This window comes from Tursiops truncatus, chromosome 2, assembly GCF_011762595.2.
Source record: "Tursiops truncatus isolate mTurTru1 chromosome 2, mTurTru1.mat.Y, whole genome shotgun sequence".
Classification (NCBI taxonomy): Eukaryota; Metazoa; Chordata; class Mammalia; order Artiodactyla; family Delphinidae; genus Tursiops; species Tursiops truncatus.
In genome coordinates, this window is record NC_047035.1 from 144,710,995 (window position 1) to 144,729,448 (window position 18,454).

The following is an 18,454-nucleotide window of genomic DNA, read 5'->3' on the forward strand; positions in this document are numbered from 1 at the left end:
CTTTATTCCTGATGCTTTCAGGTTTCATAATAACACATCGTGGTGTGGAATTTTAAGAGCTCCTGGTCCTGGCACTTGATGAGCTCTCTCTAGCTGGAGGCTCCCACCCTTCAGTTGGCAATTTTCTTGTATTGTTTCTTTGCAAATGTCTCTCCTTTGTTTTCTCTGTTCTCTCCTTTTGCAACTCCAATTAGTAGGACACTGAATCGTCTGGACCAACCTTCTGGGTGTCTTTTTTTCCTTATTGTCAATCTCTGTCTTTTTCTAGAGGTTTCCTCCACCCTACCTTCTACCCCATCTATTAGGAGTCCTTTCATGGGCTTTGATGACCCCTTCCTTACAGAATATTAATCTTGTCTCTTGGATGCAAATATCCCTGAAAATATTATGATAGTGTCATTAAGAGCTTCTCTTCTGCTGCCTTCTCTCTAATTCCTCTGAGTGCATTTTTTTCTGTTTGCTTCATGCTGGCAGCTTCATTCACATATTCAGGGATCCTGGGCAACCTGTTCATAGTCAAGAGAGCAACACTAAAGTGCTCTTTGAAGATTTGTTGGGAGGAGGGAGTTTTAGGCTGGTGGGTAAAGCAGATTTCTTTGTGGAGCAACCTCATAGGTAAGCATTTGCAGGTCTCTTCTCTAGGGACATGTGCCCTCCCTGGAGTGCAGAGGTCATGCTGCTCTCTTCCTGGGGTAGAGTTGGGAAGGTGCTTTTGTGAGTGCTCTTAGTGTGAATTCTTTCTTCTTATACCCCAGCTCTTTTCAGTCCAGAATCCCAGCCCACCTTCTTCTGTCCCTGGGGTCCCTGAGCCCAGAGCCACCCTTCTCCAATTTCTCCAAAGAACAAACTTCCAGGTTTGTCTGGAGGTTGCAGTGGAGGAACACTGGGGTCCCACTGGCTTCCTAGACAGAGTTTGGATCAACTCCTTTTCTTGCCTTGACCACCCCTATGTCATCCCACCTCCTGTAGAGTCAGCTGCATCCCCCTGCCCAGGCTCCTGGGTTCCAGAGTGGACAAGTGGAAGGGCCTGATTCTCGGCAGTAGACCCCACCCCACCCCCGTAGGTGCTCAGGTCCCAGCGTCCTCCTCTCGGCCCCACCTCTCTCGCATGTCAATCTACTCATCAGGAAAATGGACGTAACTGTGGTTCCCTCCCCCGAGGTTGCTGCGAGGTAGAAATGAGGTCACGGTGGTACCATCACCACGATGGCAGCCCCTCGGGCAAGCTCTGTTCCCCAGTGCACATTCTGTTTTTCCCACACAGGCCCAGGAAGAGGAGCCACACCCAGGGATGATGTGGAGTACTCGAGCTGAGTGCACCGAGCCAGGGAACGCTGTCCCCTCCACACATCCCGCCCCTGCCCATCCACGCAGCTGAGTGTGCCAAGAAAGGATGCTGCACTGGCTGTTTCACAGCCTCCCCAAAGGCTGCTGTCGGCCCCCTCCCTCCATACCCGCGGACAGAAACACGCGCAAATGCAAAATAACAACGGTAATAACGTGAGCCGGCAGCTGAGACCTGTACGGCTAATGACAGTTTGAAAGAAGGATGAGCAGGCTCTAGGCCATCTACCCACCTACTTTTCAAATTACCTTCTCCAACCTTCGAAATGATGTCTGACTTTAGTAGGAAAGATGTGTGTGTTCACCACGCAAGGGAAGGTGAGCCTCGCAGAGCAGCCCTTGCTCTGTGCTTTTGGCGGTTTAACCTGCCTGCTGCAGAAGGCCCCTGGAAGAGGGCGGGCCCAGGGGGCGGCAGCAGGAAATGCTGAGGGGTGTCGCAGGGCCTGGGCCTGCTGCTGTGACCCAGGTTGGCCCACCTCCTACCCCTCCCCAGGGCTGTCGGGGCAGGAAGCCTTGCCTGGAGCCTCCGATGCCTGGAGGCCTGGCCAGACACGTGGACAGGCCCATCTCATTCCCACAGCTGTGCCCCTCGAAGAGTATGTGGCCACGGTGGGTACACATATTTCAAATGTATTACAGAAAAGCCATGAAGCTTTGGGGTGTTTCATTTAACGACCTGGATATTGTCAGATGCTAGTTTAGGAAAATACAAGCTTAAATGTACATCATGTGGTAGAAGAAGAGCATTTGTTAGTTGCAGTGTCCTTCTCCTAAGGGGAAGGTGTGGTGGGTCTGAGACAGGCTGGGACCTGGGACCTGGGACCCTTTGCTTCAGTGCTTGCACCTGGACAAATGTCTGTCTCCTTTAGCAACAAAATACAAAGAAACTATAAGGGACTAAAAATAACTGCAGGCATGCCCAGTTGGGGCAAATTCTGGACAACAACATACAAAAAGACCAAAAACCCAACTGCCACTTCTGAAGGGTCAGGAGCAAAAGCAGGGCACTGCATATGCTCCCTGCATACACCACCACCAAGGGGATGGGCAGACCACCTAAGCCAACCCTCCAGCCTGAGCCCTGGACCCGCCCCTACCCTCACCCCATATAAGGAACCAGCTCGCCCCGCTTCGGGGAGCGGACAAGCAAGGGAACATGTTGTTTGTCCTCGCTCCTCACTGCGCAACAGGGGCCCCAGTATAAGCCTTGCCTGAATTTTGTCTGACCTCTGATCAATTTCTATTGATGAAGCAGGCCAAGAACCCTGGTCGGTAGCAGGTCTTTGCTCCCCAGCCAGGGGAATGAGTGGGGGAAGAAGGAGGAGAAGTGGGGTGAGAGGGGTGGAAATCTAAGGGAAGGTCCCTGAAGCCACTGGGACCCTGCCTAGGGTGAGAGGAAAGGGAGCTGCAGGGAAGGGCACCTTCTGGAAGGGATTCCTGGGCTGACTTGCTGCACCCTGGGGATGCAGAGCCCTCATGAGCACTCTTATGAGTCAATTCCTGGAGGGACAGGGAGTGAAAAAAGGCCGAATCCTGTTCTGAGTTGGCCCCATAAGAGCCCCACACTCAGGGTGCTGCCTCCGTCTCGGAGCTCCACCTGTGAAGTGGACAGCAGCCTTCCTGGCACATCAGTATGAACCCGCTTTGCCTCTCAAGTGGACCTTGGCTCTGGCCATGAGATCTGGGGACCCAGGAGCGATGCTCCAGGCAACTGCTGGGGTTTGGGCTGGTAAGAAAATAAGTCAATTGCAAAAGTGTCTGCAAGTCTGGCCGGTCCTTCCTGCGGGGGCTCTGACTGTGCTGTGCGTTGCCTTTCCAGGGCAGGTGATATGGACACCCGCCCCCCACCCCTCACCCCATCCCCCACGCCCCACCCCAGCAGCAAGGCAGACCCCACTTCCGGCCCACAGCAGGCAATAGGGGAGCTGGGGCAGGCGGCCTCCCAAAGGCAAGGCTTTGATGGATAAAAATCTGAAAACGCACTTCATGCCAGAGTGAAACTTTAAAACAAGATGAAGGAGAAGAGAGTGGGAAACGGGTCTCCCACCACCTACCCCAGACCCCAGACCCCTTCTGTAGATGCCTTAGTCCTTTCAGGCTGCTGTAACGGAGTGCAGAGACTGGTGGCTTAGAAACCATAGCATTTTATCTCACACAGCTCTGGAGGCAGGAGATCAAGGTGTCAGTGTGCTTGGGATCTGGTGAGGGCTCTCTTCCAATGGCAGATGGTGGCCTTTTCTGTGTCCTCGTGTTGTGGAAAGAGAGTGAGACAGCTCTCTGGAGCCCCTTTTATAAGGGCACTAATCCCATTCATGAGAGCTCCACCCTCATGACCTAATCACCTCCCATCAGCCCCACCTCATAATAGCATCGTCACAGTGGTGGTTTAGGATTTCAATATATGAATTTGGGTGGGGAACAAACATTCAGTCTGTAACACCAATAAACACCAGAGGAACCCATGACACCAGTTTCCATGTTTTATGTGTCCTTCCAGGAATTAATTTCTATGCTTCTACACACAGACACACACACACATACACACACACACACACAAATGAAAGGATTCTACACATGCTCTCTCTAGCTTCCTCTTTTTCATGACGTATACTGTTATATACTTTGAGGGTTGCTATATATCATAGACGTACATATACACCTTTTTAAAAACATGATTGATAATTCCATATTAGGGATGTGCTCTAATTTAATTAATATTATCATTGCTAGTATTTAGGTTGTTTCCACCCTTTTACAATCATAAGCAATGCTTCCATGAGCCTTGTGATAAACATCCTTGCACATGCATGTGAGAACACATACAGGACAAAGTCCGAAAATGGGATTGCTGGGCTGGAGCACACACATGTCTGTGGTTCTGACACACGTGCCCAAATCCCCCACAGGGTTTGTCCTTCTGGCGCAGTGGTTATCAAATGTTCTCAAACTTGGCCAATCTGATTTAGGTCTAAAGTAAGTTTCCACAGATGTTTCAGCCTGCATCTCTCTTACTGTAAGTGAGACTAAGCCTCTTTTCAAATGTTTAGAAGCATTTTCCTTTCCTGCGAAGGATTTCTATCCATTTTCCAATTCAGTTCTTGGGTGTTTTCCTTACTGATTTATAGCAGCCCTGTGCCTGTGACATAAATCGCATATATTATTATGCAGATGATACTGTTTTCATATCACAGACATAAAGATACCTCGTTGTTTTAATGACTGCATGATAATTCCATTTTAGGGATGGGCCATAATTTTATTCTCAGTAGATCTTTTGTCTTTTTACTTTAATCAGATGCTTTCTGCCAGGCAGAAATATTTGGTTTTTATCTGGTATCAATTATGGCCTGGGGTTTTGTAACATAAGCCTCCAGTCCCGGGAGCCCCTTTTAAGGCATCGTGGTGGCCAATGCATCTCCATGAAGCAGTGTCCCCAAGATGAGAAAGTTGCCACCTAAAAAGGTGTCTGACCCACATGGCAGTGTCCCCGGACACGGCCCCACCCCCTCCCGTCACAAGTGTGACCCTCTCAGAGCAGGGGCCCGGGGCCAGCTTCAAGCACTCCTGCAGCCAGGGAGGAAAGGCCCAAGGCAGAGTTGTGGGTGGGAGGCCAGGTGGGGGGGGTCCCACACACTCTTCTCCAAGGCTGGAAGTGCCCGAGGCTGCCCCAGCTTCCTGCCGCCTGGTCTTTCCTGCCCAGCTTTCTTCATCCTGGAGAAACACGGTCCCCTGGGCCATCTTTGGCCCACGGGACACTGCCAAACATAGCAGTGAGCGGCTACTTTGTGCCAGGACCTGCCCTCCGGGTTGGGACTATGCTGCCCGCTGCGGAGGTCAGAGCTGCCCAGAACCCCAGGAGGGAAAGCCAACCAGAGGCAGGAGGCAGCAGGTGAGGCAGGACTCGAGGACCAGAGCCGGGGCTGCTTCCCATCGCGGACTTGGTGCGGAGACCCTGCCAAGCCGAGCGGGACGCCCCCGCACCCCCGGGGGGCAGTGCCCGCCCAGGACCCCAGCGACCCTGACGCCTTCGGGGCACCGGCCAGGCTCTGCGGGCTGGCGGGCTAGGGCTCCGGTTCTGACTTAACGCTGATTCTCGGTTTTCTCATCTATAAAAAGCGGGTGATGCTACGGCAGCCCCTGACGTCGGTAAGGAGTGACCCACGCGAATCCTCGGATCAGTGAGCGCTGCTCAGTGAGTGTAGATGGAGGGCCGCGAGCTGGGGCCACCCACCGGCCCAGTCAGGCACCACACACACGTACACACTCACTCATCCGGAATCACGTCCCTGGCATTTTACTATGTAATCCTTACTGCAATGCTTCGCAGATGGGGTACATCTCAGTCACAGATTTTAGCACGCCCTGCACCTCCAGGATTTACCTGGACCACAAGGTCCCGATACGCCCCCTCTCCTGGGGGATGCTGTAGGATTTGGAGTAAAAAGTCAAATCGCACCTGTTAGCCCCGGAAAGGTGAGTCCCTCGCCCCGCTCCCAGAGGTGGTGGCAGGCATAGGTATATCAGGTACTTGACAAATGCTGGCTTCCTTGGGACTGCCACTGCTTTCCCTGCAGAACCGCCCAGCTGCATAGGATGCTGGAGTGCTCGTGCAGTGACCACCGTGTTCGCTGGGAGGCGGGGTGAGAGGGGGCTGGGGCTGCCCCACAGGTGTCCCGCCAATCCCTCAGAGGCCCCAGCAAAGAGTTTTGCATTTAGAAGGTCAGGAAATGGTCCTTCTCACTGGGCTGCCTTGAATTATTTCAGCTGCACCAAGGTATTTCAAAGTCAGACCAAATAAACATTTGCATCTAAAAAAGGCAAAACAGGGTCATTTGAAATAGAGAAGAAAGCTTTCCCGTATCCGGAGGGTGAGGCCAGACTTTCCAGAGAAGCTGTGCTGGGTTTGCTTTGGTTTTGTGTGTTTGCCAAGGCACGGAGCTCCTCTTGATTCAGGAGGAAAGTATTTTCTTTTAAATAAAATGTGAGCCGACCTAAGTTTCCTTCCCTGATTTGCTCAGTGGCTACCCCGGCCCCCTGCAGCTGTCGGGACCGAATATTTAAAGGGGTTGCTTTTCCTGAGACGGCAACCATGACCCACTGGGCGTTATCAAGCAGTCAGGCCAGGACGGGGAGGAAGGGCTGCTCCCAGGCTCCCACTCGGCATCCCCCGCACGGGGTCAGACGCGACCCTCACCTGCCTCCTCCCTCTTCACGTTGGGCCCCGTGCCCAGGAGACACAGCCCCTCTTTTCCTGAAGAGTCTGGACCGAAACCAGTGTGGGAATCATCTTTCTTTCTTTTCTTCTAGCAATTATTCCCGCCCTCCCCCGGCTTAAACGCATCTTCTCAGTTAAACCTGAAGGGAGGGGACGTCTGCTACTACGTTCCGTGTGCTGCCTCCATCCCCACCCGCCGTAGCATTTCCACCAATCGCCGAGCTCCTGGATGGCCACAGGGACAGAACACACCCTGGCCTCACCTGAGGTACAGATGCTCTCACACAGGTAGGTGCTGGCGTCTAAGCAGTCCACCCTCTGACCCTCACAGCATTCCTGTCTCAGAGGAGCGTCTAGACAGACCCCGGCCCCTCCCTCTCCTCCCTCTCCTCCAGGACCCCTTGCTCATTCATTCATTCAACCCTGCAGACACTGGGCTCAAGACGGCTCATTCATCACATCCAGGTACGTCCCCCTCCTCAGATCCTGTGCAACAGCAGAATAAATATAAAAACAAATACTTAGAAGCCCTGGAAAACTAGAAAAAGCGCCACCGGCAGACCAAGATGTGAGGGAATTTCCAGAAGAGAGAAAGCAGATGAGGTCAGATTAGTGGTGAAACCCAACATCGCCGAGGACCCACAAGGCTGGACCCCCGTCTGGAAGTGAGGGCGCAGTGGCCGCGGAGAAGCAGCCAGACACGGACATCTATGGGGAGAGGTACCTGAAGGGCCACCCAGGCAGCTGAGCCGGTGCCCCGCTTGCCCCTGGGATAAAGTCAGAGGGCAGCTTTAAAACACAACCGGGACCTGCAAGAGGCACCCCAGAGAGAGAGCAGGGCCGCTGCCCCATAACTGCAGTAAGATGAGACAGTATCCCCAAATCAGAGGCCCGTGGAGGCGCTCTGCCCTTGCACATCCCCGCCCGGTGTCAGGGGTGCAGGCTTGCTGTGACCGGAGTGGACAGTCCCTTACAGAGGGGATGTTTACTTGTGCGATCCATCAAGACCACAGTCCTCACACACGCTATGTTCACGACCCTCTTGCCAGCTTAAAAAGGCTTGAGGGCCCCGTAGAGGTTTTACTTCTCTGGAGCAAACTTATTGCTATTTACTGTAATAGAAGTGAAAATGAAGGAAAATTTTAAATATTTATGCATGTATTTAAACATGGTCATAAAGCCATCACACATGAACACAGATAACGTTTCTGAAAATAGCTCTTTTTCTAAAAATAGTTTATTTAGTAAGAAGAGTGACACTGTTTTATATTTTTGTAAATCTCGCCAATGTCTGGCTTAACGGACAGCTGGATTTTCATATGTGTTTCTGATTTCAATCTGTTATGACACTGGAAAACTCTGCTGAACACTCATGAGAGAAAAATGTCTTTGTATTCCTATTAAATAGTTCTGAGTCTGTGGACCCCCGCGAAAGAGTCTCGGGAACCCTCGGAGGTCCACAGACCACACTTTGAGAGCCACTGTCCTGAGACTCACTTACAAATGGGATGACAACCAAGCGTCCCCACACATTTGAAGAAGATTCTCTTGTGATGAATTCTTTCAATTCCTCTAAAAAGTATTAACTCACATAGGCAGGTAAGTAAGTAGAGGTGATGGGTACTTAGATGGATGAACAAGGACTGAGCAGGCAGAGCTCTGGGTCACGAGGCTTCTCCGGGGTCCCCTGTGTGGCACCCAGGAGTGGGTGGGGGGTGGACCCTGGAGGAGGGGCGCCGCCCAGAGCCAGGCCCTGACATCTGGCATCGCTACTCTCCTTCCTTCTCTGCGATTCGCTCCAGCAGGTCCTGGAGCCCAAGTCCTCCCAGCAGATACAGTCAGTCGGTGAACCGTGATCTCATCGAAAGATGCACAGCTTTCGGGAGGGTCCAGGATCGATGAACCTAGATTAGTGGGAAGAGCGGCCCTAGGCGCTGTTGGGGGAAAGAGGGCTGGCTGACAGAAGGCCGGGGGTGGGGGTCAGGCACAAGGGGGGTGCGGCATCCTGAGCCCTGGACCCCTTAGACCTAGAAGGCAGATGCACCTTTCACCCATTTCAACCTTTCCTCCAGGGCTGGCCTAGGGCCCGGGAAGGAGGCAGGGGGGCGGTCTCCGGCCTCCATCTTCCTCCCGCTCACCCCGCCTCCTCCCCCCTCCCGCCCCTCCCAATCCTCCTCCCCTTCTCCTCTCCCTTCCTCTTCCTTTCTTTCTCCCCCCCTCCGGCCCACTTGCTCCCGTCCTTCCCCTCCTGTCCCTCCCCACCCTCCTCCGGCCCCCCTCCTTTATCCTCCTCTCCCCTCCCCCGTTCCCCTCCCGCGGCTCCGGCTCTCCGCCCCCCCTCCCCGGCGGCAGAGGCGGGCGGGGCGGCCCCGGGTTCGGGCCTCGCCTGGCGGCTCGCACCTGCTCGGCGGCCGCGTGGATCTCCGCGGGCGGGCTGGCGGGAAAGTGGGTCAGCGCGGGGCCGCGGCGGCTGCTGCTGTGCTTGGGGGACGCCCGGGGACCGGAGGTCTCTGCCGGGAGAGAGCGGGAGGCGGCCGCGTGCGACGCCGAGGATACGGGGCCGCTGCGCCCCTTCCGCCCCGGAGTGCGCGCGGGGCCGGTGGAGTGCGCGCGGGGCCGGTGGAGTGCGACGGCCGCCGCAGCCGCCTCCCTCCGCGGTGCCTGGCCCGCAGCGCCCAGCACGCCCTCATGTCTTCCGACCCTGCCGGTCCTAGGGCCCCCGCTCCGGGACGTGGTCCCCGCCACCCCTCCCTGCCCCCTAGTGCCAGCCCCGGGCCTGCGCAGCCTGGAGCCCAGCCCTGGAGCGCTCCCCCGTGAGCATCTCTCCGACGCCCCCAGACCCTGGCTCTTCCGCCCGGGTGTTCTGGGCCTGGGTCTGCCCCCCGGGAAGCCCCCGAGAGCACCGATGCCAGGCGGCCCTCTCGTCTCTCCTCCCCGGGCGGTCCTCCTGCCCGTAGCCCCGCAGAGCGCTGCCCAGCCGCCAGCACCCCGGCAGCCCTGGTGCGGCTGCCCCGTAGGCTGTGCCCCCGGCCCCGCTGCAGATCCAGGTCACTGTCCTGGGGCAAGGACCGGTCACGGGACCGTGGAGGTGACCCGGCCCTCCAGCCAGCAGACCCCGGGTCTACCCCCAGCAATCTCCCACCCTCGGCAAACAGGCAGTGTCAAGGCCCTGCTGCGTCCTTGTAGGGCCGCCTGGTCCTGTACTCCCCGTGAACTACGCAGGTAGGCCTCGGGGCTCTACCGTCTCCTAACACACTCTGAGCTCTCCCACCTTGGAGCTCCTCCTGGAGTCCTGGAAAGCCCTACCTACCCCTTGGTCACCTGACCAATGGGTCACATTAGCCCAGAACCTTCCCAAAGCCTCTCACCAGAATGCTGTTCCTTCCCCAGGTTTGCATCCTCTCCCACAGTTTGCATCCTTCAGTAACCGTGTGGGTCCAGGAGGCTGGCTTCTGAACGCCCAGTGGAGCTGAGCTGGAAGGGTCAGGGTCTGCCACAGGCTCCTGGTGTGAGAAGACTTTGCTGTGGGAAGCCTGCATTAACCGCATCACCGAGATCGTGCCTGTCCTCTGTATTCAGCACCCGGCCACGGTCGAGACTGGGAAGACCCCTCATTAGTCTGGACCCAGGTCCCTGGAGCTCACCCGACTGGCCAACATTTGGTACCTCCCCTCCCACCCCAGGCTCTTAGGGCTGACATTAGCTCACGAGCCCTCCGCAAGTCCACGTAAAGGGACAGTTGGACACTTGGAAGCCGCCCACCCACACCGGGAGGGGTGAGGGCAGGGGGAAGGTGTGGGAAGAAAGAGAGTTGAGACAGGAAACTGGTTAAAAAACATTCTTCAGCACCTGGAGAAGCTCTAGTAAAGCAGTCAGGGGCTGCTCTGCTGGGCATCCGGGCTTCAGGTCAGCCAGCGCTGCAGTTGAGGGCCCACCCCGTCCCCTTCCTAGCTCTCCCTGTGGGGAAGGGGGGGCAGACATGTTCCCCAGACTGCGCCAGGCAGGCCCTCAGCCAGGTCGACCAAGCATGGGTGCTCCAGAGTGAAAAGGACCTCAAACCCATCGGGCCCCGGACTCCCAAGCTCCTCACCCTCCCACCTGCAGACCCTTTGTTTTGAAAACTTTCACATGTTAAATAAATGGCAGTTAAATAGGAAAGAATCTGCATAACTTCTGACTGTGACCCTTACGGAGTTGGGCGGAGGGGATGCATCCACAGATTACACACAGGCAGATTACACACCCGCAGGGCTGGATTTGAACACCCGGTTTGCCACAAGAGCTGCCAGTTCATGCCACTTCCTACCCTTGGCGACAATGCGGCCTCAGAGCCCTAGCCGTGCCAGCTGGCTCTCAGGCGCTAGGACTTCAGACAAATCATCAAAACAAACGCAGAGCCTTGCGGATCTCTCGGTAAACACCATTCAGGAAAAGCCAGGCGGGCCCTGGCCATTTGGTTACAAGAAAGATTTCGATTCAGTTTAGCTTTGTTTTTGTTTGACTTTTTGGTCACAGGCTTGGTTATCACCTTTGGGAATCTTCCTTCCCATAAACTCCGGCGGAGTTCTGAGGTTCAGAAGTTCTCAGGGAAACCGACACTGGTTAATAAGGCTTGGAAGGGGCTTTTTTCATGAAGTAATCCTCCTTTAATGTCTATTTACAGCTGGGCTCCACGTAGCAACAACCTCTGATTAAATGCCCAGTGTATCCTGGGGCAAGAGACGAATAATTGCAGTGCTTCATTTTCCCATGTGAAGATTAATGAAAGCTTTGCTCATTTTGTTAGTGTGGGAAAGAGGCAATGTTGGTATCTGGGCTTGAAAACTTTTCGGTATTGCTGTCCTGACACAGTGTGGTGCAGTGTGGGTTCTCCCTGTCATGGTTACTATACACCTTTGAGAACAGAACAAGCTTTTGGTGCCAGACCGTACGGTGGGGCATGGAAAGAGGTGTTCCCAGCCTGCCTTATATGTAATGTTACACACTTACGTGGCAGAACATATTTCTTTCCCAAACACTAGATAAGTAATACACTCCATAAATGAAGATCATTTGTCATTAAAGATCTCAGCATTACTAATGTCTTAGACCTGCCACAAGGCTTTTCTCAAGCAAGAGAAGAAAATATGCCTACCTGTATAGCTTCTCATGGAACTTTCCTGCTCCGACCATGTGGGGGGGATGGAAAGGGCCTGATCTAGGAGTCAGAAGTCTGTTCAGGGATGAATTTGGCTATGACCTGCCTGCATTACGCTGCTGCGGAAGTCACCGTCCTTCTCTGGGTCTCAACTGCATTATATGTTAATAGAAGAGTAATCTCCCTTCCTTCCTCCCTCCTTCCCTTCCCTTCCTTCTTTTCCTTTTTTCTTTTTTTATTATGGAAATTTTCCGTTTCAAACATAACCAAAAGTAGAGAGAATAGTAAGATGAGCCCTCATGTACCCCTCACCGGCTTCAGCAGTTACCATCACAGAAACCACCTTGTTTCATCTTTGCTTCCATTCACCCCACCCCCAGCTTATTTTGAAACAAATCCCTAAACATCAGTAATTTCATCCGTAAACATTTCAGAATTATATGACCTATCTATTGCTGCTGTCGAGTTGCTTGAAACAGCAATACTCTATTACGTCAAGATGCTGTGGGTTGACAGTTTGGGCTGGGACCAGCTGGACAGTTCTTCGGTTGGTTCTGTCTGGCTGTCTCACGTGAATGCATTTAACTGGTGACTTGGCTGTAGCCAGCCAGTCTTTGATGGCCTCTTGTCTGGCAGCTGGTCAGGGTGCCTCCGTTGTCTACAAGGCCCCTCCAGCAGGCTAGCTCAGGCTTGCTGTCATGGTGGCAGCGTTTCATGAGTTTCCAGTGGCAAGAGGAGGCAAGCCCCAAGGAACAGCTACTTTCCAAGTCTCTGCTGGTGCCATGTTTGCTAATGTTCCATTTGCCACAAGTCGTGTAGCCCAGCCCAGAATCAACATGGGAGGGGGAGAGAAATGTACAAGGACATAGAAGCAGGGAGAGTAATTCACTGGGGGCTATTACTGCAGCAATCTACCTTAGGGATATATTCCTCAAACATAAGCCCTCCCCCCTTTAACATAACCACAATTCCATTATCAAAGCTTACCAAATTAACTGCAAATCTTTAATATGGACGGTATCCACTGTATCTAGATTCCCCCATTGTCACATAAATGTGGAGAAATGGGAACCTTTGTGCAGCCACAGTGGGAAACAGAATAAAACGGGGGTCAGTATTGTTTGTGTGTAACCGTTAAGTTTTATATGAGTGTATCCACTCTTTTACAGTGTGAAATATATTTCTTTATCATCAAATAAGTTCTAGAAACCCTGGATTGGTTAATCCCAAAGGCTCCTTTGGGCACCAAGATTCTGCAGTTGTGTGTGCAATGTTTACAGAAACATGCCCGTGGCTTTAGGAACAAGGCCGTCTCTTCCAATGGTGAGGTTCTCAGGCAGCTCACCTTCCCTGGCGCTCACTGTCTCTAGGGCAGGGGACAGTGAAAGCGACAAGATCTGAAGAGTGCTGCTTTCTGCTATGATGATCCTTTCTGGCCAGTGGTTTTATCGTAGCATCTGGGTACATCTGCTTCCAGAAGTTCCCTCGCCTTCTGCTGATCCAGAGCTGCTACTGAAGCTACCGTCTGAGCATCTCCGGAAAGCCCTGGGTGCCCAGCAGGGTCCACCCTCAGAAACCCCACTGGAGCTCTGCAGTGTCCTACTGACTCATCTGAGGTCTTTTTGGGATTCTGCAGGGCTACGCTGGCTAGGCCAAATCGTTCAGGGAGGCTGAGTCACTTCCATGGGAGTATCTGCACATGGGACCCTCAAAACCCTTAAAGCACAAGGGCTGCCTGACCCCACACCCTTGCCTTACTTGCACCAGATGTGTCGGGAGACCAGGACACCCAAGGAGGAACTGGAAGGGGCTCAGCCTTCGTGCTTTCCTGTGGTTGGTTCAGGGTGGGCACGTGACCCGGAGGCCCAGGAGAGGAGCGTTTCCAGGAGAGGTTTCCCTCTGTCATGAGACAAGTGCACCACTTCCTTCCTGCTGGGGTCCTGGGGAGTGTGGAGTGTTGAGGATGCGGCCCCTGTGATCCATGGAGGAGAATTTGGACTATGCTGGGTGGGCCAGGGAGATGATGGGGAAGGCATGGCAGAGCCTCGGCAGTCACCCACAATCTCTCTCTCAAGCTTCTCGTGAAGGGCCTCCCCCACCGACACCACCCACAACCAGATGCTCTGAGCCTTGCAGCCAGTGGTGTCTGGCTGAGAGTCTCCTGCTCTTTGTTTGTGGAAGAGACACAGGCAGGGACCACGTGGGAGGTCTCTGGTAGGCCCCATGTGTTCCCGTGTTCCCACTTCGGGAGCTCCAAAAGTTGGTGGGCTTTGGTGCCTGCCTGGCACAGGTGCAGAGGAAGGATGCCCCATCCACTGCAGACCCATCGCGGTGGGAGTGAGCAAGGGTGGTGGCAGGCTGCACACTTTGTAATAAGCAAAGGGGAAGGGGCTCTCCAGAAACCAGGGCAGTTGTAACACTTCCAAGGACCTCCGGCTTTGGTCTGAGTAAGCACACCCCATTGTGATTTTATTGTCATTTGTTGTCACTCGAGCAGTCCCTTTAAGATTTCACCAACTTTAATTCTCTCAGGTGCTGTCATCTGTGCAGTAATACGGCTCGAGTCCTCGCAAGTTCAGTTGAAATATACAGTTTTCCCAGATGCAATATAGGAATTATTCTCTAAAATGTAACCGCACTATCTTAGGTCTGAACAGCCATTTAGCCAGGGCGGATCCGGATTCTGTGGGGTCTGAAGATTATATACTTGTGAGCCTCCTTTATGAATTAAATGTTGCAAATACAAAATTAGGGATAGAAGTGAATATTTAGAATGAGAAAATAAATCACAACTAATTAGAAACTTTAAAGTGCTGAAAAATGCCACAAACCCTGTAAATCCAGAAATATAACATAACGCTAAAAAAAATTAACTTCCTGACATAATTATATAATACTTGTTTTTCTGCATTTTTGGCTAGACTCTGATCACCTTTTTATAATCACCTTCTTACTGTATAATCACTTTCTTTTGTCATTTTTTAAATAAAGTGTATAAAAGACAATTTTTTGATGGCACAGGGGTCAGCGAACCTTTCCTGTAAAGGACCTAACAGTAAATATATTAGGCTTCATGGCCATGGGGTCTCTGTCACAGCTACTCAGCTCTGCCACTGCAGCACGAAAGCAGCCCTGGACGATGTGCAAACAAACAAGCATGGCTATGTTCTAATAAAACTTTATTTACAAAAACAGATGCCAACCTGGGAAGTGACATCAGCGACATGGTAGACTAGGAAGCCACAGACACGATGACTCAACAACAATATATAGTCCATAAAGTCCTTACGAGGACTCCAGAAACCGGTTAAGAGGTCACAACATCCCAGGAAACTGAAAGCTAAGAAGAGCTGCACTGAAACAGGTAAGAAAAGCCATTTCGTTTAAACCGCATCAGCCCTTCCCCCAAGCAGGCACAGCTCACCATCAGGAGAAAGTGTCCAACTCCCAGCTTCTCCCTTGAGAGGAAAAGAGTGGAACATATATCCAACATTCCAGCTTCTCAGTGGGCTGCCCAAGAGACTGGTTTCTGTCTTGCCTGTCCCAGAGTGTGGACGCCTGGGTGCCACTGAAAACAACAGAGATCTCATGGCTTGTGGTGACACCAGAGTGCCTCCCCTACCACACACAGACACTAACACAGCTTGCTGTGATCAGGAGAAAGTGCCTAGCTCATGGCTTCTCCCTTGGGAGGGAAAGAGGACAATGAAACAAGGGTCCGACATTCCAGCTTTTTGGGGGGGCGCTGCCCAAGGAACTGGTTTCCGTTTTTCCTGACTGAGAGCACTGATGGAACTAGCAGACCTTAGATGCCTGGGGCCGCAGAGAACAAAAGAAAGCTCAGTGGCTTGATGCAGCTCCAGAGAACTTGTAGTACTACAAGCAGACACCAGAGGGAGCTAAAGACTACAAGCTCCTGAGAAAGAAATCAGCAAACCTGTCTAGTTAGGAAATTACACAAACCCAGAGAGGACACATCCCCACAAAAGGTGTGAGAGGCCCTCAGAAGCTCTAGCCAGGCTTATTGGTGAAGGTCTTCCCCTGTACAAAGCCAGTCCATAAAGACTTGGAAGAGCGACTTTTTCAACTGCACAAAAGACAACAAAAAGTATCAAGAAATCAGAAAGAAGAAATAGGAAAACATGGCCCAACCAAAGGGACAAAATAAATCTCCAAAACCAACCTTAAAGAAACAGAGATCTATTAATTACCTGAAAAAAATCCAAATAATGATCTTAAAAAGAACACAAATAGACAGCTAAACAAAATCAGAAAAACAATGCATGAACAAAATGAGGATATCAATAAAGAGAAGCTATTAAAAGGAGCCAAACAGAATTTCCAGAACTGAAGAATATAATAACTGAATTGCAAAAGTCACTGGAGGGGATCAACAACAGACTTGGTCAAGCAGAAGAAAGAATTAGCAAACTCTAAGACAGGTCATTTGAAATTATTGAGTCAGGGGAACAAAAAGAAAAAAGAATGAAGAAAAGTGAACAAGCCTAAGGAACATATGCAACACCATCAAGTGGTCCAATATTCACATTATGAAAGTCCCAGAAGGAAAAGAGGGGAAAGGGCAGAAAGATTATTTAAAGAAACAATGGCCAAAAACTTCCTACATCTGAGGAAGGAAATGAACATCCAAATTCAAACATCTCAAAAGACTCCAACGAGGATAAGTCCAAAGATGTCCACACAAGACACATTATAATCAAACTGTTAAAAGTCAGAGACAGAGAGAGAATCTTTTGGGCCTCTCACTGCTGTGGCCTCTCCCGTTGCAGAGCACAGGCTCCGGACGCGCAGGCTCAGTGGCCATGGCTCACGGGCCTAGCCACTCTGCGGCATGTGGGATCCTCCCGGACCGGGGCACGAACCCATGTCCCCTGCATCAGCAGGCGGACTCTCAACCACTGTGCCACCAGGGAAGCCCAGAGAGAGAATCTTGAAAGCAGCAAGAGGGACTCATCACACACAAGGGAGCTCCTAAAAAATTATCAACAGATTTCTCAGCAGAAATATTACAGCCAGATGGGAGTGGGATGACATATTCAAAGTGCTGAAAAAGAAAAACCTGCCAACAAAGAATACTATATCAGGAAAAACTTTCCTTCAAAAATGAAGGAAAAATAAAAACTTTGCTGGATAAACCAAAGCTGAAGGAGTTCATCACCACTAGAGCTGCCTTACAAGAAATGCTAAAGGGAGTCCTCCAAGATGAAACAAAAGGATACTAGATAGCAACACAAAAGCACACAAAATTATAAAGCTCTCTGCTAAAGGAAAGTATATAAACAAATACAGAAGTATGTAATACTATAATGGTGGTGTGTAAATTACTTTTAATTCAGTTGTAGATTTTAAAAGATAAAGGTATAAAAAATAACTATCACAATAAAACTTGTCAATGGATTCAAAATATAAAAAGATGTAATTTGTGACATCTATAACATAAAGCAAGAGGGAGAGATGTAAAGAAGTAGAGTTTTTGTGTGCGATTGGAGTTAAGTTGTTATCAGTTTGAAACAGATTGTTGTAACTATAAGATGTTTTATGTAATCCGCATCACAAACACAAAGAAAACACCTATAGAAGATGCATGAAAGAGAATGAGAAAGGGATCCAAGCATGCCACTATAAGAAATCAACAAAACATAATAGGAAGTTAGCTATAAGACATACAGAAAACTATGAAAAAATGGCATTAGTAAATCCATTGATGTCAGTAACTAATTTAAATGTAAATGGATTAAACTGCCCAATCAAGAGAATGGCCGAATGGATTAAAAAACAAGATCCAGTTATATTGTCTACATAAGACTCACTTGATATGAGGACATACATAGGCTGAAAGTGAAAGGATGGAAAAAGATATTCCATCCAATAGTAACCAAAAGAGAGCAGGATTGGCCATACTTATATAAGACTAAATAGAATTTAAGTCAAAACTATCACTAGAGATAAAAAGACATTATTTAATGATAAAAGGGTTAATTCATCAAAAGATATAACAATTATAAACATATATGCATCTAACAGCAGAACACCCAAATACACAAAGCTAACACTGACAGAATTAAAGAGAGAAACAGACAGTAACACAATATTAGTAGGCGATTTCAGGACCCCACTTTTATTAATGAATAGATCAACCAAACAAAAGCTCATTAAGGAAATACTCGAACAGTACTTTAGGCAAATTAGAGCTAGCAGACATATACAGAACACCCCCACTCAACAATAACAGAGTACACATTCTTCTCAAGTGAAAGTGGAACATTCTCCAAGAAAGATCACATGCTAGGTCACAAACCAAGTCTTAACAAATTTAGGAAGATTGAAATCATACCAAGTGTCTTTCCAACCACCACAGAATAAAACTAGAATTCAAAAGCAGGAAGATAAATAGAAAATTCACAAATATGTGGAAATTTAAAAACACACTCTTGAACAACCAATGTGTCATAGAATAATTCACAAGAGAAATTAGAAAGTTAGAAATCCCTTGAGACAAATGAAAATGAAAACACAACATACCAAAACTTTTGGGATGCAGCAAAAGCAATACTAAGAAGGAAGTTTATAGTCGTAAATGCCTATATTAAAGGAGAAGAAAGATCTTACATCAACAACTTAATTTTAAACCACAAGGAAAAAAAGAAGAAGAACAAACTAGACCCAAAGTCCCAAAGTTAGCAGAAGGAAAGGAATAATAAAGATTAGAGATGAAATAAATGAAATAGAGAATAAAA

The 18,454-nt window shown here is 50.4% G+C and overlaps 1 long non-coding RNA gene across 1 annotated transcript; it reads left to right on the top strand.

Moving 5' to 3' along the window:
* The first annotated feature begins 6,551 nt into the window (after positions 1-6,551).
* LOC141278076 (uncharacterized) lies at positions 6,552-10,800 on the top strand. The gene is made up of 3 exons (XR_012330330.1): positions 6,552-6,847; positions 6,955-9,781; positions 9,950-10,800. It is a non-coding gene; the product is annotated as an uncharacterized lncRNA (long non-coding RNA).
* Positions 10,801-18,454: the final 7,654 nt, after the last annotated feature.